Source organism: Ambystoma mexicanum, chromosome 4q, assembly GCF_040938575.1.
Source record: "Ambystoma mexicanum isolate Mex_15411 chromosome 4q, UKY_AmexF1_1, whole genome shotgun sequence".
Taxonomy (NCBI): Eukaryota; Metazoa; Chordata; class Amphibia; order Caudata; family Ambystomatidae; genus Ambystoma; species Ambystoma mexicanum.
In genome coordinates, this window is record NC_090928.1 from 1,291,352,215 (window position 1) to 1,291,368,835 (window position 16,621).

The 16,621-nt window shown below is 48.1% G+C and overlaps 1 protein-coding gene across 1 annotated transcript in view; it reads left to right on the plus strand.

The window, feature by feature from the left end:
* Window positions 1-6,169: 6,169 nt before the first annotated feature.
* LOC138467383 (zinc finger protein 91-like) overlaps window positions 6,170-16,621 on the plus strand; it is a 257,857-nt gene continuing 247,405 nt past the window's right edge. Inside the window, exon 1 of the mRNA XM_069607338.1 lies at window positions 6,170-6,316. The gene's annotated coding sequence lies outside the window, so the exon portion shown is untranslated. The remainder of the gene's footprint in view (window positions 6,317-16,621) is intronic.

A 16,621-nucleotide genomic window follows, 5' to 3' on the forward strand; every position in this document is an offset into this window, starting at 1 on the left:
AAGGGCACCATGAGGGTGGGCACATTGAATGTGAAAGGCCTGAACTCGCCCACGAAAAGGTCCCTTGTCTATAGAGAGTTCCGGAGGTCGAGATTTGATATCCTTCTCCTACAGGAGACTAAATATGTGAGAGGCGAAGAAAGAGTAATCTTGGGGAAGCGAACAGGGCTGGAGTTCTGGGGATCGGGCCCACTGCGCAAAGGTGGGGTGGGGATCCTGGTCAGAAAAGGAATAAACCTGATGGTCACAAAGGTGTGGGCGGACGTAGAGGGCCGAGCGCTACTTGTCACAGGTACCATAGGTAAACTAGCTATCACGGTGGCCACAATTTACTCCCCAAATGTAGGTCAGATCCGATACCTCTCCAAAACAATACCCAAAATCATGCTAGAAGCGACCGGCCATGTAATACTAGGCGGGGACTTCAACATTTGGGCGGACCCCGATATGGATTGGCACCCCGGCAATCCGCAAACAAGGGACAAACCCACTGGGGACTAGACCCAATTTAATAGGATGATGGAATTGTATGGCTTGATGGACGTGTGGCGTTGTATGCACCCCACAGACCTTCTTTTCAGCCCCACACAACACACACACCCGCATTGATTACCTCTTCTCCTCGAGAGATCTATGTGATACAGCCTCCTGCTCAGATATCGTTACAATCTAATGGTCAGACCACGATATGGTACAAGCCGATTTGGTATGCGGCTCCCTCCCAATAGGGAGGGGTAGATGGCGGTGTAATGAATCGCTCTGGAAAGATGCAGTTTTTAAACAAGAAATGCAAACCGCAATTGAGGACTACTTCCAACTGAACGATAATGGTGAGGTCTCCAAACAGGGTGTCTGGGAGGCGGCCAAAGCCACATGGAGAGGGGTCTTAATGAGAGAAGGGGCCAGTAAAAAAAGGGAGAGAGCTTTGATTGAAAACAGACTCTGCAGGGAAATTACCCAACTAGAGACGGGAACAATCAAAAGTGGGGTTACTGACTCTGAACAGGTCTTAGAAGCCAGGAAAAAAAGGGAGGAACTCCGTCTCCTAGAACATGACCTAATAGTCCGCAAACTTCTCCTCTTGAAGCAGAAGTTTTACGAGAAAGGGGACAAAGCGGACGCGTTATTGGCAGCCAGACTACGGGCGCAGCAAGCCGACAGAAGGGTTCACAAACTATCTGATTCAGAAAACACCCCGGAAGGGGCCCAAACCACCATCCCTGAAAAATTTGCTGATTTCTTTGAAGCCTTATATACCCCCGACGGAGAACCCGACACACCAGGTATCCAAACATATTTAAACGATATTGACATGCCCAAAATTACAGTCACAGAGGCGGAATCCCTTGACAGCCCCACAACGAGTGAGGAGATCCATGAAGCCATAAAGAGACTTACAACAGGTAAATCCCCGGGGGAGGATGGGTATTCGGCAGGATTTTATAAAACATTCGCAACGCAACTCACTCCCTTCCTCACCGATCTCTTCAATCAGATCTTGGAGACAGGGAAACCCCCCGATTCATTTACGAAGGCGATCATTGTGGTCATTCCAAAAGAAGGGAGAGACCCCGCGAGATGTGGTTCATATCGCCCTATTTCCCTACTAAACTTGGACGCGAAAATATACGCCAGGGTCTTAGCCGCTAGGATCGAATCGTTCCTCCCCCGTCTCATTCACGCTGACCAAGTAGGATTCATATTAGGCCGTCAATGCGCAGACACTATGCGCAAAACCCTCCACTTGTTACACACCTCCCATACTCTACCCACCAACCCTGCACTGCTTTCTATTGACGCGGAAAAGGCGTTCGATAGGGTAGAGTGGGACTTCCTAATAAAGGTCCTTCAGAAAATAGGACTCGGCCCCAACTTGAGAAAGGGAATACAAGCAATTTATTCAGCTCCCTCGGCATCGGTCCATGTGAATGGAGAATATTCTAGGTGGTTCCGATTAACGCGTGGTACCAGGCAGGGATGCCCCCTCTCAGCCATTTTGTTCGCCCTATCGCTGGAACCAGTGGCATGCAAAATCAGAAAAGACCTTGGTGTAGAGGGCATACGTTTGGGAGGCGTAGAGTACAAGTTAGCGCTATATGCTGACGACATACTACTACACGTAGTCAACCCAGAGACCTCCATCCCTCAAGCCATCTTCCTACTCGAGGAATACGGCCGCCTGTCAGGGTTCAAGATCAACCGTGCCAAGTCTGTCCTCTTCCCCCTACAAGGTGACCCAACTACGAATGTGGTAAAATACTCCTCCCTGGGGCTAACGATCGAACACCACACATTACAATACCTAGGAATACGAATCACCAAAAATATTGACTCTCTCTACGAAGCAAATTTTCCCCAGCTCCTAACGAAACTCCGATCAGACCTCGCCAGGTGGGATAAACTCACGATTTCGTGGTTGGGCAGGCTCAATGCGATAAAAATGACTTGCCTCCCGAGGTTCCTTTACCCATTCCAGATGCTCCCAATCCGGATCCCACAGCGGTACTTCATAGACATCAAGAGGGAAATTCTAAAATTTCTCTGGCAAGGAAAGAAGCCCCGAATGGCATATACCACCCTCACACTGCCCAAAGATAAGGGAGGGGTAGGACTACCTGACTTGAGAAAATACCATGCAGCCGCCCAGCTCCGTCTACTTGTCCCACACCTACGCAACTACAGTGAACCACAATGGGTAGCAATGGACAACCACTATCTAGCGCCTGCAACACTTGGAGAATGGATGTGGGCCCACGGAAATGGGTGATGAGAAGAACGAGAGACCACCCACTATTTGCAGCCCTGTGGGAAATCTGGAGAGAGGGAACAGAAATGACACGCATTACGACGTGGCCATCCCCACTAAGCCATTTATGGTCACCAGGTATTAACAACCATATCCCCAACGTAGAAAGATTCCAGACCTGGTACGAGGCGGGACTTGAGCGGGTAGGCCAACGTGTACGCACCGACTCCTTCATTACCTTGCCAGCCCTAACGGAGACCTTAAACATAGGAACTCTTTCCGCTTTTCACTACCTCCAAATCAAAGGAGTCCTGACGAGAGCAATGTGGAAGGATAAATTGAGCAGAGAACTCACCCCATTTGAAAAAATGCTAGATTCCAAAACTGATAGGAAGGGATTGATCTCTATAATGTATAAGTTGCTGTTGGAGGGCGGTATTGGGTCGACACACACTCTCCGAACACGGTGGGAAAATGATATGGAGATTGAAATTGTAGACGAACTGTGGGACAAAATGTGCACCATGGCCACACGCATCTCAATATCAAGCCAATACAAACTACACTCCATCAAACTCCTCCACCGCTGGCAATACGATCCACATAGACTGTCAAAGATGTATCAATCATCATCACCGCACTGCTGGCTTGAATGTGGTCAAATAGCTGATTATTGGCATATGTGGTGGGACTGCCCTAAGGTCCAGATTTTTTGGGATGAGGTGCTTGGCTGGATAAGGCACACGAATGGGATCCAGAGAACTCTGACCCCGCAACTGGTGTTGTTTAGTCTTGAGGCGGAGGACGGCGAATGGACGAAGGTCCAAGGAATAGTCCCCCACCTATTACTTGCGGCAAGGGCACTAATAGCGACCAAATGGAAATCATTGTTGACCCCAAATAAGAAAGAATGGATCAATGTCGCCCTAAATCTCTGCACGATGGAAAAGATAACTGCATCACTCCATGGTAGAGCGTCACAATGTGAACTGTTATGGTCCGACTTTCTGAGCGCATATACATCCACTGCAGAACCAACCCAGACCGAAGATGGGTCTCTGCCCTGAAGAGGGCCGGACCGGAGCACCCCCCCTTCCAGGGCCTAACCTCCCAACATTCTACCATACATCTTCCCCCACACCGCTAGACGAAGCCACCTCAGGCACACAACTACACCCTCTTCATGGGAGTGCCCATAACTGACCTCCATTGACCTAACCCTGATCCACAACTTACACCTTGACCACGACGCCAAAAAATCTCCAAATGACCAGTCTTCCATTCCCGGGGGGAGGGGGTATCAATTCTAAACTTGTTGGGGGAAAAGGGAGGACATAGTTGTTTATATTGTTGGTCTCTCTACGTTCTTCTGATCATGTATGCTCTTTAGTTGTACCTTCCAAACAATAGGAAGAACTTGACCTGAACAGGTACTCGTTGTTATTCCAAACGATAATCTTATTCTGTACTTCCTTGTTCATGTGAATGTTTATTTTGAAAACTCAATAAAAACAAATTTTTAAAAAAAAAAGAAGTTCACTGTTCACAGTTACACCAAAAATGGGAACCATGTGAAGTTCGCTAGCTATGAACTGTGTTTGAAAAAGTTAACCAATTTTCCATGGACTTAATTAACTATTTTGATCGTTGTGTCAAAATAAAAATGACTTGTTACACTACAGACTATTGCTGTTTTCTTCAAAATAAATGTTTCTATCATTTTTGTGAAAAGAAACAAATGTTTTGTGCATGTTGTGGATGTGTGTGTTTAAGTTCCTGGTTCTGCGTTAGATAACGTCATGAAGTTGGTGATGACAGGGTACGTTTGGCTACGCTCGCCACTAACGTCATTGAAAAAGGTGGAGCTCATCCTGAGCGTCTAGTGATGTCAGCGTTCGGGGCGGGCGAACCTAATCAGTGCCGCGAGGGCCTTTGAATTTAGGGCGGTAGATCAACGGATAAGAATGGCACAAGATGGCGGTACCCGAGCAGTCGTTTTCACATCTGTGTAGGTGAAATACTTGTGTATAGGCGCGCAATAAATAAAATATGTGTTAAAGTGAGAAAAACTTGGGTAAGTTGCATTGGAAATGTATTTAAGAACTATCTATGTATTCTCTGAGATACATGCCCGATCCATTGGCCCAATAACATTTCTGACCGAACTACCCTTTTAATGGAATTTGCAATTCTCCTCCAATCCCATCACAGCTGCTGGGAGTTGCTTGGCTCTACATGAATATATCTTGCAGCACATTGAAATATATGAAGTATTTCCTGGTGCGAAAAATGCTAATTGTCCTTGCACCTTCACAACCTTGACAATACAATTGTTCACCCTCAATTGCACTTAGGCAGGACCGATTGAATATGCATGGGAGACCATTTCAAAAGTATGTTTGGGGGAGTCAAGGAGGGGGCATGCCTACCCCTGGGAGAACCCGTCAGTCAGTTTAGCGGTGCACAGACTATAATGGCGATGCGTCCTAATGAAAAATGCGCTCACAGTGATGTCCCTGGTTTTATCATTGAGGATGCATAGCAAGAGCCCCACCTTGAACTGCATTCATCTCCAAGCATATTCACTGCTCCACACTGCAGGGCAAAACATGTCTGTGATAAATTATCAGATTTTAAAGATTTCTTTCTTTGGCCAGCACGTACACATTGGGCCTCATTACACGGAAGGCGGTAATGGTTAACGGTCACCGTTAATGGTAACGGTGACCGTTAACCATTACCGCCTTACTACGAGGTCCCTTAGCGGGTTGGTGCTTTAACGCCTGCTTTTTGCAGGCGTTAAAAACCAACCCGCTAAGGGACCTTGGTGCTAATTACGGCACCGCAAATTTGCGGTGCCGTAATTAGCACCTTCCCCATTCCCATTATGCCCTATGGGGCAAAAATGGGAAAGGGCAGTGGTGGAAGGGGGAATTACTGCCCTGCCAACCTTGGAATAGGGCGGTAATTCCCCTTTCCACCAAGGCGGTGCCGGTATTTTACTGGCATGGACCAAGGTCCGCCTTCCGTGTAATGAGGCCCATTGCCTTTAGTTTGTGAAGAATGATGGTTCCTTTGGCAATGCGATGAGAACCACCTTGCAGAATCATTCTGTGGCAAGGAACCAGGAAGTGCCCTCTGCATAGGCACAGAGGAAGGTGGGCAGAGGTGCACTGAAACCTAAAATAAATTACCACCACTAAATAACCCTTCTTTGTCATAGTGGAGGTGGGGCAGGAATAGGAGGCGGCGGCCCATTTCAACTGAAAGAGTGGAAAGGCCCTGACGTCGGGCCTTCAGGCAGACAGTGCTGTTTTTGGGGCTGTCGTGTCCGCCGCCGGGTGAACAAAGAATGTGGGATTAGCCTCTGAGAGAGGATTGCCTGCTGTCCTCCATGCAGTGACGGCGGCGGAAGCACGCGACTGTACTTCCGGGTCAGCGCAGGCAGAGGCAGCACCGGCCGGGGAGCTGTGGGGGTGGGGCATTGTTTACCGGCTGCACTGCTACAATGGTCACCGAGGGGCAGACAGGAGGCGGGGCGGTGATTGCACCTCTGACCCCCGACCCCAGGTAGGGAGCAGGGCGGAGGCACAACAGGATAACCTTTGCCTGGTGGGGGTGAGCTGAGCAAGGGCTGCATGATCTCATCATATATGATAGTTTATTTATATAGCGCCTATACACAATGTGTTTCAAAGCGCTACACCCTAGCATCTCATCCATTTGAATGGCAGATTATACTGCACAAGATACATTTCCACCACTATTTAGCCCAACGTGAACTTTTAAGTGAGGGACAACTGCCTAGTAATGGGGCTTATACACAGAACCCCCCAGCAGCAGGATTCAATATGGAGTAGGGGGTTCTCTATACAGATGCTGGCTTCACCATAGACTTATACTGAAGGGGGGGGCTATACAGGCGCAGAGAGGAGGTGGGAGTTCTGCATACATCTTTACACATGTAGAAATTCTCTATCGAGGTGTGATGAAGTGTGGGGTGGGGCTATACATGTGCAGAGAGGAGGTGGGAGTCATTCTCTATCGAGGTGTGATGAAGTGTGGGGGGCTATACAGGTGCAGAGAGGAGGTGGGAGTTCTGCATACATCTTTACACATGTAGAAATTCTCTATCGAGGTGTGATGAAGTGTGGGGGGGCTATACAGGTGCAGAGAGGAGGTGGGAGTTCTGCATACATCTTTACACTTGTAGAAATTCTCTATCGAGGTGTGATGAAGTGTGGGGGGGCTATACAGGTGCAGAGAGGAGGTGGGAGTCATTCTCTATCGAGGTGTGATGAAGTGTGGGGGGGGCTATACAGGTGCAGAGAGGAGGTGGGAGTTCTGCATACATCTTTACACATGTAGAAATTCTCTATCGAGGTGTGATGAAGTGTGGGGGGGCTATACAGGTGCAGAGAGGAGGTGGGAGTTCTGCATACATCTTTACACATGTAGAAATTCTCTATCGAGGTGTGATGAAGTGTGGGGGGGCTATACAGGTGCAGAGAGGAGGTGGGAGTTCTGCATACATCTTTACACTTGTAGAAATTCTCTATCGAGGTGTGATGAAGTGTGGGGGGGCTATACAGGTGCAGAGAGGAGGTGGGAGTTCTGCATACATCTTTACACTTGTAGAAATTCTCTATCGAGGTGTGATGAAGTGTGGGGGGGCTATACAGGTGCAGAGAGGAGGTGGGAGTTCTGCATACATCTTTACACTTGTAGAAATTCTCTATCGAGGTGTGATGAAGTGTGGGGGGGGGCTATACAGGTGCAGAGAGGAGGTGAAGTGTGGGGGGGCTATACAGGTGCAGAGAGGAGGTGGGAGTCATTCTCTATCGAGGTGTGATGAAGTGTGGGGGGGGGCTATACCGGTGCAGAGAGGAGGTGGGAGTTCTGCATACATCTTTACACATGTATGAATTCTCTATAGAGGTGTGATGAAGTGGGGGGCTATACGGGTGCAGAGAGGAGGTGGGAGTTGTGCTTACATCTTTACACATATAGAAATTATCCATATATCTATAGAGGTGTGCTGAAGTGGGAGGAGCTATACAGGTGTAGAGAAGAGGCGGGGGTGCAGGGAAAATGCCTGAGATGAGCGAGGCATTGAGGATGGATCTGGTGATGCTGCCTGCATAGGTTGATGTGAAGATTACTTTGAGGAGGGTGGAGGGTGGGGCATTGGTAACTCGGGGATCCGGATGGATGGCTGTCAGTCAGTAGTTTGAGGAATTCAGGTCTGGAGATGGGAGAGAAAGAGGAGAGGACAATTGGCGGGGTGGGCCGGTTGGTGGGTTTGTTAGGTTAGAGGGAGTGGGAATATGGGATGGTAGTGCTGCCAGTTTTGTGTTGATGGTGTGTGTTCTTTCTTGTGTGGTGTTTTGAAAATGGTCGGAGAGGGCGTTGCAGAGGGATTGGAAGACGTGTATGGGGGAGAAGTTCTAACTCACTGGAACACCCTCCCTGCCCAACTCAGGATCATCGAATCACACACAACCTTCCGTAAAGCCTTGAAGACTGAGCTTTTTGCCTGACTTGCCTCCCCCCATCGCCCAGTTTATGGCTGTCTCTGCTTACTGCACCCGAATTGTAACCTTCTGTAATCGATGTAACTGTTTTATTCATTGTACTGGGCCGCTATCTTGTAACCCTTAAGCAAGCCTGCATACATATCCTCAGCGCGTCTAGGCCCATGGGTTGCAGCGCGCTATACAAATACTAAAATAAAATAAAATAAAATAAAAGTGCAGTGGGGCATGAATTCTGTGATGATCTGGTGTAGTTTCTTGCTATTGTTACCGGAGTTGGAGATTCTATTCTTTGGGGCCTTACGGATTTCAGCTTCGTAGATGTGGTGTTGATGGGTGTAGGCTAATTCATTTGGGGAAGGGCGAGGGGCTGGGTTAATCTGCCATCTACCCTTGTGGGAGGGATTTTGTGTTTTGAGAGATTTGAGGAGGAGGGTGGGTAGGTCTTGAGGGGGTGAGTGGAAGTAGGGCTTGGAGAGCTATGTGTCGAAGAAGTCGATGGACGGTGGTCTTCCTTCAGTTGGGTGGGAGGTGAGGGTGGTGAGCAAGTGTTAATATAACCTTATTCCAGAGCGGGACGTGAAATGGTGGTCCAGTGTTTATCGTTCGTAAAGGAAAAGTTGGCGACAGGAAACGGAAGAAGATGGCTGCAGGGTCTCATATGAGTGGTCGAGGGGGCAGAGTGGAGATGAGGTCATTGGAGCTAAAGCTAGCTTCATGGGTATGTCCTGCTGTGTGGATGGCACCTATTGGGTCAGGTTGAGGGCTTCCAGATTACCTAATAGCGGTCGTGTTATAGGGGTGTCGGGGGCGGCAAACCATATGTTGAAGTCTCCTAGTAGGGTAAGGAAGGAATGGGAGGCCAGTGTGGCTTCTAGGGAGTTGCTTAGTGGGGGAGCTATACAGGTGTACAGGAGGTAGATGCTTCTCCATACAGGTGTGTGGCTGCACTACAGAGATGTGCTGAAGTGGTGGGGGTACACAGGTGTGGAGAGGAGGTGGGAGTTCTGCATACATCTTATCAAAAGTAGGGATTCGCTATAGAGGTGTGATGAAGTGGGGGTAGCTCTACAGGTGGCGAGAGGAGGTGGGAGTTCTGCATACATCTTATCAAAAGTAGGGATTCGCTATACAGGTGTGATGAAGTGGGGGTATACAGGTGTAGGGAGGAGCTGGGAGTTGTTCATACATCTTTACAAATGTAGGGTTCTCTATAGAGGTGTGATGAGGTGGCGGGTATATAGGTGTAGTGAGGAGGTAGGAGTTCTGCATACATCTATACAAAAGTGGTGATTATTTATAGAGGTGTGATGAAGTGGGGGGGAGCTATACAGGTGTAGAGAGGAGGTGGGAGTTCTACTACACATCTGTACAAATGGAGGGATTCTCTAGAGATGTGCTGAAGTGGAGGAGCTAAACAGTAGTAGAGAGGAGGTGTGATTTCTGCATACATCTATACAAAAGTAGTGATTATTTGTAGAGGTCTGATGACGTGGGTGGAGCTATACTGGTGTAGGGAGGAGGTGGGAGTTCTGCATACATCTATACAAATTTAGGGATTCTCTAGAGGTGTGCTGAAGTGGGGTGAGGTGTATAGAGGGAGGGGGTTCTCTATGCAGATGTGTGGCTTCACAATATAGTTCTACTGAAATGGTGGGGGCTACACAGGTGTAGATTGCAGGGGGCTTAATTATACATCTGTGCAGAGGTGGGGGGCTTCCCTGTACAGGTGTATTTATGTTTTATGGAAAAATGCGTAGGTGCTCACGTAGGCACATAATTGTGTAAAACCCTATCCCTCACCAGAGATGAACTCGTCCTCACGCCTGAAGACCTGCAACGCTCTCTGATCCTCCCAGACCTCTCTGTGGATTATGTCACTATGGGCTGCTTGGTTCCCCTTTAACGCCTCGGTGGCCTGAGAAAGCCACCATAGTTCTGATCATTTCTTTGCAATTGGACCCAAGAAGTTAGAATGGACTCGGGGAGTGGTGTAAATGGGAAGAACATACTCGGGTGGGGTGACACCAGAAACCCAGAGCCGTCTAATTCCATCTAACTAGATGATGTTTGCCAAAATATGCACCAATCAGCCAACCATCCTCACTAGATCTCTTCCCACTTCCCAGTCTCCCGCTCAAACTGAAGCAGGAACCTACACTGCTTATCCTCCACCCTTCTTTTCCAACAGAACAAATCAGTTAACCCCGGTACAACCGCCCCAATGCTACTCATCCTAACTCTGAGCAATTCCCTCTGTACATGAAACCTCACACAATCCAACATATAGTGAGTCACCGTCTCTGGGCAACCACAAGCCTCACACAGCGCTGAGGCAACTCTACCCATCATACTTTTCCACCATGCCAACCCTGCATTACCCACCCGAAGATGATTCAAAATAGTTTCCTCCCTATGTGCCAACTCAACACCCCCTCAAACTCCCGCACCTCCCCACACACTACATACAACTGCCACCCCTTCGAACTCCTATCCCGCCGATCTTGCCACATATCCTTAATCCTGCCACGCACCATCACTTGTATCTCAGCCACACTCAATGGGCCTTCTACACCCACCTCCCCCATATGCAGCCCTGGCCACCAATTTGTTACCCAAAACCCCACAATTACTGGGGACCCAGGCCAACTCCACCACGATACCACCCACAACACACTCCTCTAACACTGTCTAATGAGCATAACCATATCCACCCTAACACAATTCCCTTCCTTGATAGCCAACATCGCACTCATCAAATCCACAAGCACTACCATCCTAGCCAACTGCTGCCCCATAATCCGCAGTACTGCCATATTAACAGCCATGAAGTCCGCCATGCAGACGGACACATCATCCCACAACCTAGCCCCCCAAAACTCCTCATCCGCCAAATAATAGCAGGCCATACCAGCTCTGTTCCTCTCCGGATGCCTGGAACCATCCATATATACCTGAGCGCCAACTCCCCCTCCACTCCCACATGCTGCACCGGCAATCTCTTAGTCACCCCAGATCATCACTCTTCTTGACCACCACTTACGCCAAATCCAAACAGATAATTGGATCATGCTGTGTCCAAACAGGCACCACCACCCTATCCACATCTTCCATCATACACAACTCCTCCACCCCCATCGTTTCATCAACCTGTCTGCATGGAACCCAAAAGAACCCCCTTTCCTCGCCCAGCTCCCACTCATAGGCATGCAATCAATCAACCACCAGACACTTCTTCACAGGATGACTCACACTGAGGAACCTGCACCTCAACCAATACCTAGCACTCAGCTCCTCCCTTCTCAAATCCAATGGCAACATCCTTGTCAACACTTGCACAGCCTCCGTGCGGGATGACCGAACCTTCCCAGTCGCAATCCTCATCGCCCTTGCCTGGAAACCATCCAACGCACCCAGCTGAGCCTGACTATAACCGCTCTGCAGCTGAACTCCAAACACCAGCACACTCCTGAAACACCATACAAGATCCCCATACTCCTCTGCCCACCACCCCTGACCCGAGACCGCCTTCAACAAATGAAGTCGCCTTTTTTACTTTGCCACCGTCCTCTCCACTTGTAACTTCCAACACAGGCGCTCATCCAAGATACCGGAATTCCGACACCCGTACCAACACAGCCCCGCTCAACTTAAGATCCAAACCGACACCACTATGTCGCCTATTAAACAGCATACACACCGTTTTGGAGGAGGCCACTGGAAAACCCCAATTCTGACACCACGCTTCCATCAATTCGAAAGCCTCCTGCAACCTTCTTTGAATCACTCCACCTACCTTACCCCTAACCCAAATCACTCCATCATCTGCATAAAATCCTACTTGACAGCCACACTCCTGAACCTTCTCTATAAGGCCATCCATCGCCACAATAAACAAAATAGAGCTGACAACACTACCCTGCGGTGTCCCCTTTTCCATCAGAAACTCCCGGGACAACACATCCCCAACGTGCACCCGAAGCATCCTATTCCCCAGAAAATATTAATCCAAGAAAACCTCTTCCCCTTAACACCTTTCTCTCGCAAGACAAACAGCAACCCATCCCTCCACACCATATCGTATGCCTTCTCCATATCGACAAAGATCGCCCCCACCATCTCCAGACAGGGCATGGCCTCCTCCACATCTGTCGCTGACGCTACCGCAGCATCCATCACTGATTGAAATTTACAAAACCTGTGCTGATAACACTCAGCCACTGCTCTGACTCGAAAAAGGGCACCAAATGACCACACACCATTTTTTCCATCACCTTACACAAAATAGAAGTCAACACAATGGGCTGATGGGACCCACACAAGCCAGCCGGCTTCCCCAATTTCAGAATCGGCAGGATGACATCCCTCTTCCACCCACTAGGCAATGTACCGCTACCCCACATTACATTAAACAGCCGCAACACCTCCAGCAAACAAACATCTGGCAAATGCTGCAAATAAACATAACGCACCCCATCCTCACCTGGACTAGAATCCTGTTGCCCCCTCAGCACAGCCTGCATCTCACTCAAAGTGAAGGGCATAGCCATACTAGGCGTCCAATTTTCCACAGCATTCAGCACACCCTGATTTACAGCCATAAACTCAAGACATTTTCTTCCTGGACACCAGAGAATAATTTTCTGTGCTGTGCACACCTGCAAAATACTTACCTAGTGCCTCCGCTTTACCACCATATCACACCCCTTAACAGTAATCACCGGAATCCGAGATCCGCATCTCGCATGCCCGGACATACGCGAAACCTCACCCACACCTTCAACAAACAAGTATCACCAGAGAAGAGTACTACAAAAGTTCCTCCAATACACCCGCTTATGCCACCGAATCACCCTCTGCACTAGTGCCCTAGCCTTTTTATACCTGTTGATATGTGCCATCGCTCTAGAACGCATGGCTTTCCGCAGCTTCCTCTTCCTATCCTGAACAACCACCACGGGACTTCAGGTTTCCGTAAGAGCTTACCTCGACCCGGGACCATGTCCATCACAACACTCGGAAAGATGTCTACCAGAGCCAAATCCAACTCATCTCCAGAAGTCGACACCCCCAATCCCTGGGCACCACCCATCCCCATCACACCCATCAACCTGCTACACCACTCCCCAAACTTCACCCAATCCAAATAGCAGAAGTTACAACCCCTCGGAACAGGACTTGTCGACTTCACCACCCTAATGTCTACTTCTACAGATATAGTCCCATGATCACTCCCCATGTGTCCTCAGTTTCCACACACACTGAGAGACCAAAGAAGCCGATATCCAGGCAAGACCCCATACCCGTATGAACATCAGGCCTGGTATGCCCCGGCGAGTTCAATAAAACAAGCCCGCAATCATTAGCCAATCACCTCGAGACGAGCCCCTTTAATATCTGTCACAGGACTATTCCACAGCATATTGTGACAATTAAAGTCACCACAAAAAACATATCTGCCGCTCTGCCCAAAGGCACGCTACAATGCCCCCACATCAAGAGACCTACACGGATTATAAAAATTCAAAACAACCAACACATCTTCACCGGTGTCCAGTCATAATTTCGAAAACATAATTTCGAAAGTAAAAAAAGTCGAATCACAAATGTCGAAAAAAAAAATGTTGAATTGTTTTTTTTTTTCAATATTTTTTTTTTTGCTCTAGTTTCTGTGAAAAAAATAGGTAAAAATAAAAAAAAAGGGGGGTTGGGGGGGAACCCCCCCCCATTTAGAAAAAAAAGTCATTAAAAAAAAATTCGACATTTTTTTTTTCGACATTTTTTTTTCGACTTTTTGACTTTCGAATATTTTGTATTCGAAATTATGTCTATGAACCATCTTCACCCACAAACAACCTCACACCAATCATCTCCAACTCCCCAGCAAACTCAAGGACAAAACATTGAATACCATTCTTCACCCATATTCAGACCCCTCCCCCACTACCCGCCACTCTATCATTCCTATACAACACATACCCCAGAAAGTGGAAATTAATACCCTCTCTCAACCACATCTCCTGAACACACACGATATCAACATCACCCACACTCATCAACGCCTTCAACTCCTGCTCATTCGCCAACAGACTCCTCGCATTCCAAAGCCACAACCTCAGACCCCTGAAGTCTCACGGGAGACGTCGGCACCACTCATCAACCTATGAACATCCCTATCCTTGATATTACCAATCTACAAATACATTTTCACGGCCCTCACCACTGCCTGCAACCTGTCTGATTTTGACTGACACTCAGCCGTCATATTGATAGTTGCAATAATAAAACACAACAAATCCGCCATTCTGATAGTGACACCCCCACCAATCACCCCCATGCCCCAAAGTCTGTATCCTCCACCACCTCCCCTTGCTTCAACTATGCCCGTACCTTCTGAACGGCTGCAGCATAACTGATGTTATGGCTCACGTTCGTATTCACAAACCTTCCCGGCCTCTACCGGAGCGACACACCCCCTAAAGGAAGCAACGTGATCACGTTATTGTTTTTTATTATTTACAAATTACTGTGTATCCTATGTACTGCACTTCCCCTCCTCCTTCCCCCTCGCACTTGCACAATCTCAATGTCACTTGGTCTAGTAAGATCGTTGCCTCTGTCTTCCCTCTGTTCCCTCCCTTGCCTCGTCGCGACTTGAAACACTTGTGTATAGGCGCGTTATAAATGCCATATCATATCACAGTTGAAGCACTTCGGCATACACACTGAGACACAATCTTTGATATCATGGGGACCACCACACTTACCACACCTACTCTCCTTCTTACAAGATCGCCCCGGAATGGCCATACTCCTGACACTTATAGCACCGAAGAGGGGCTGGAACATAAGGCTTCACCCTAAAACACTGAAACCCCAAATACACATGCTCCGGCACCTCACACCCCATAAACCGAATAGCCACAGTCGTAGAAGTAACGCCCCAATCAGGGCCTTTCCTACTCAACCGCCACACCTCCAAACCCCCAACTCCTGCAAGGAACTCACAATATCATGCACACACAGAGGTATCCCATAAATCACCCCCTTACACACAGCACCGCCCTGTTCCGACACGGGGTGGGATCCCGTGACTGGGTGAAGGGATCGGGGCTAAGGGATGTGTAAAAGAACAGGACTAAAATAACAGAGATGACTTGAAATGTGATGTGCAGAAATAGTGTAATACAGCCGCCCAAGAATGAGGTGTAGAACTGTTGCTTTATTTCACACCTCCAGCATGGAAACCCACAATTGCCCGCACACAGATTGGCAGCCTGTGAATCCAAAAGAAATGCAGTGAAAGAAAAAGCATCTGTTTTTAGTACTGGTGTGTCACAGGGTGCTTGGGCATCCCTTTCATGTTTAATCACTCACCATTTGCAATTATTGAGATGCAGAAGCCATTGCTAGGCATTCCCTGCTGTAGTGCCTGCAGCCATCTAATCTTTATGGCACTTTCATATGCTAAGTTTAATAACAAGTGATTCAGTGGAGTCTTCATACTCCAAAGCCATTCTAACTAACAATTTTATATAAAAAATCAACGACCTAAAACATGGAAGGTGCACATATTTTCAACCCAAGCAGCCCCTTTTTTCTCCTTCCTACTGTCTTAATCTTCCCCACAATCATTCACCTCGTTCGCTTTCACCACGATCACCTCACTTAGCTATTCACTTGTAATTATACTTCCCACTCTTACAAAAGACAGCATATTATAAAAGACACAACGCCGGGCCAATTCCTTCATCTCTTTGACAACATTTTCGACTACAGGGTTGTCTTTTTCCGACTACGGAAAGATACCTATCACTACTTCGACTAACCACGAAAAAAAAATAACTAACTAGGTACAAATATCAATTCCGCGAGGTGAGGGCTCCATCCACACAGTCATTACAGAATGAAGGGTGCGTGCCAAGGGTATACTCCAGAAAGGGATGTATGGGTGGACTTGCTTTAAAGATGCTGCCTCATCCTTACACGAGGGCTCCAGCCAACCAGACAAGCAAACCGAAGGGTATCAGGGAAAACCTCAGAGGACGTGATGGTGGGGATGCCGCCTCATCCTTACACGAGGGCTCCAGCCAACCAGACAAGCAAACCGAAGGGTATCAGGGAAAACCTCAGAGGACGTGATGGTGGGGATGCCACCTCAAACTTCTCAAAATAACAAACTAACAAAAAATATATAGAAAAAGACTTACGACATGAAACAGTTGAGTCACTCCTCTAAACCATTCACCCTTTCAACCCACAACACCAATGGTTCCGTGACAAATTACACTTGCTTGGTAAACTGCCATGAGGCAGAACACTCCACCTCCATTTCTGGACA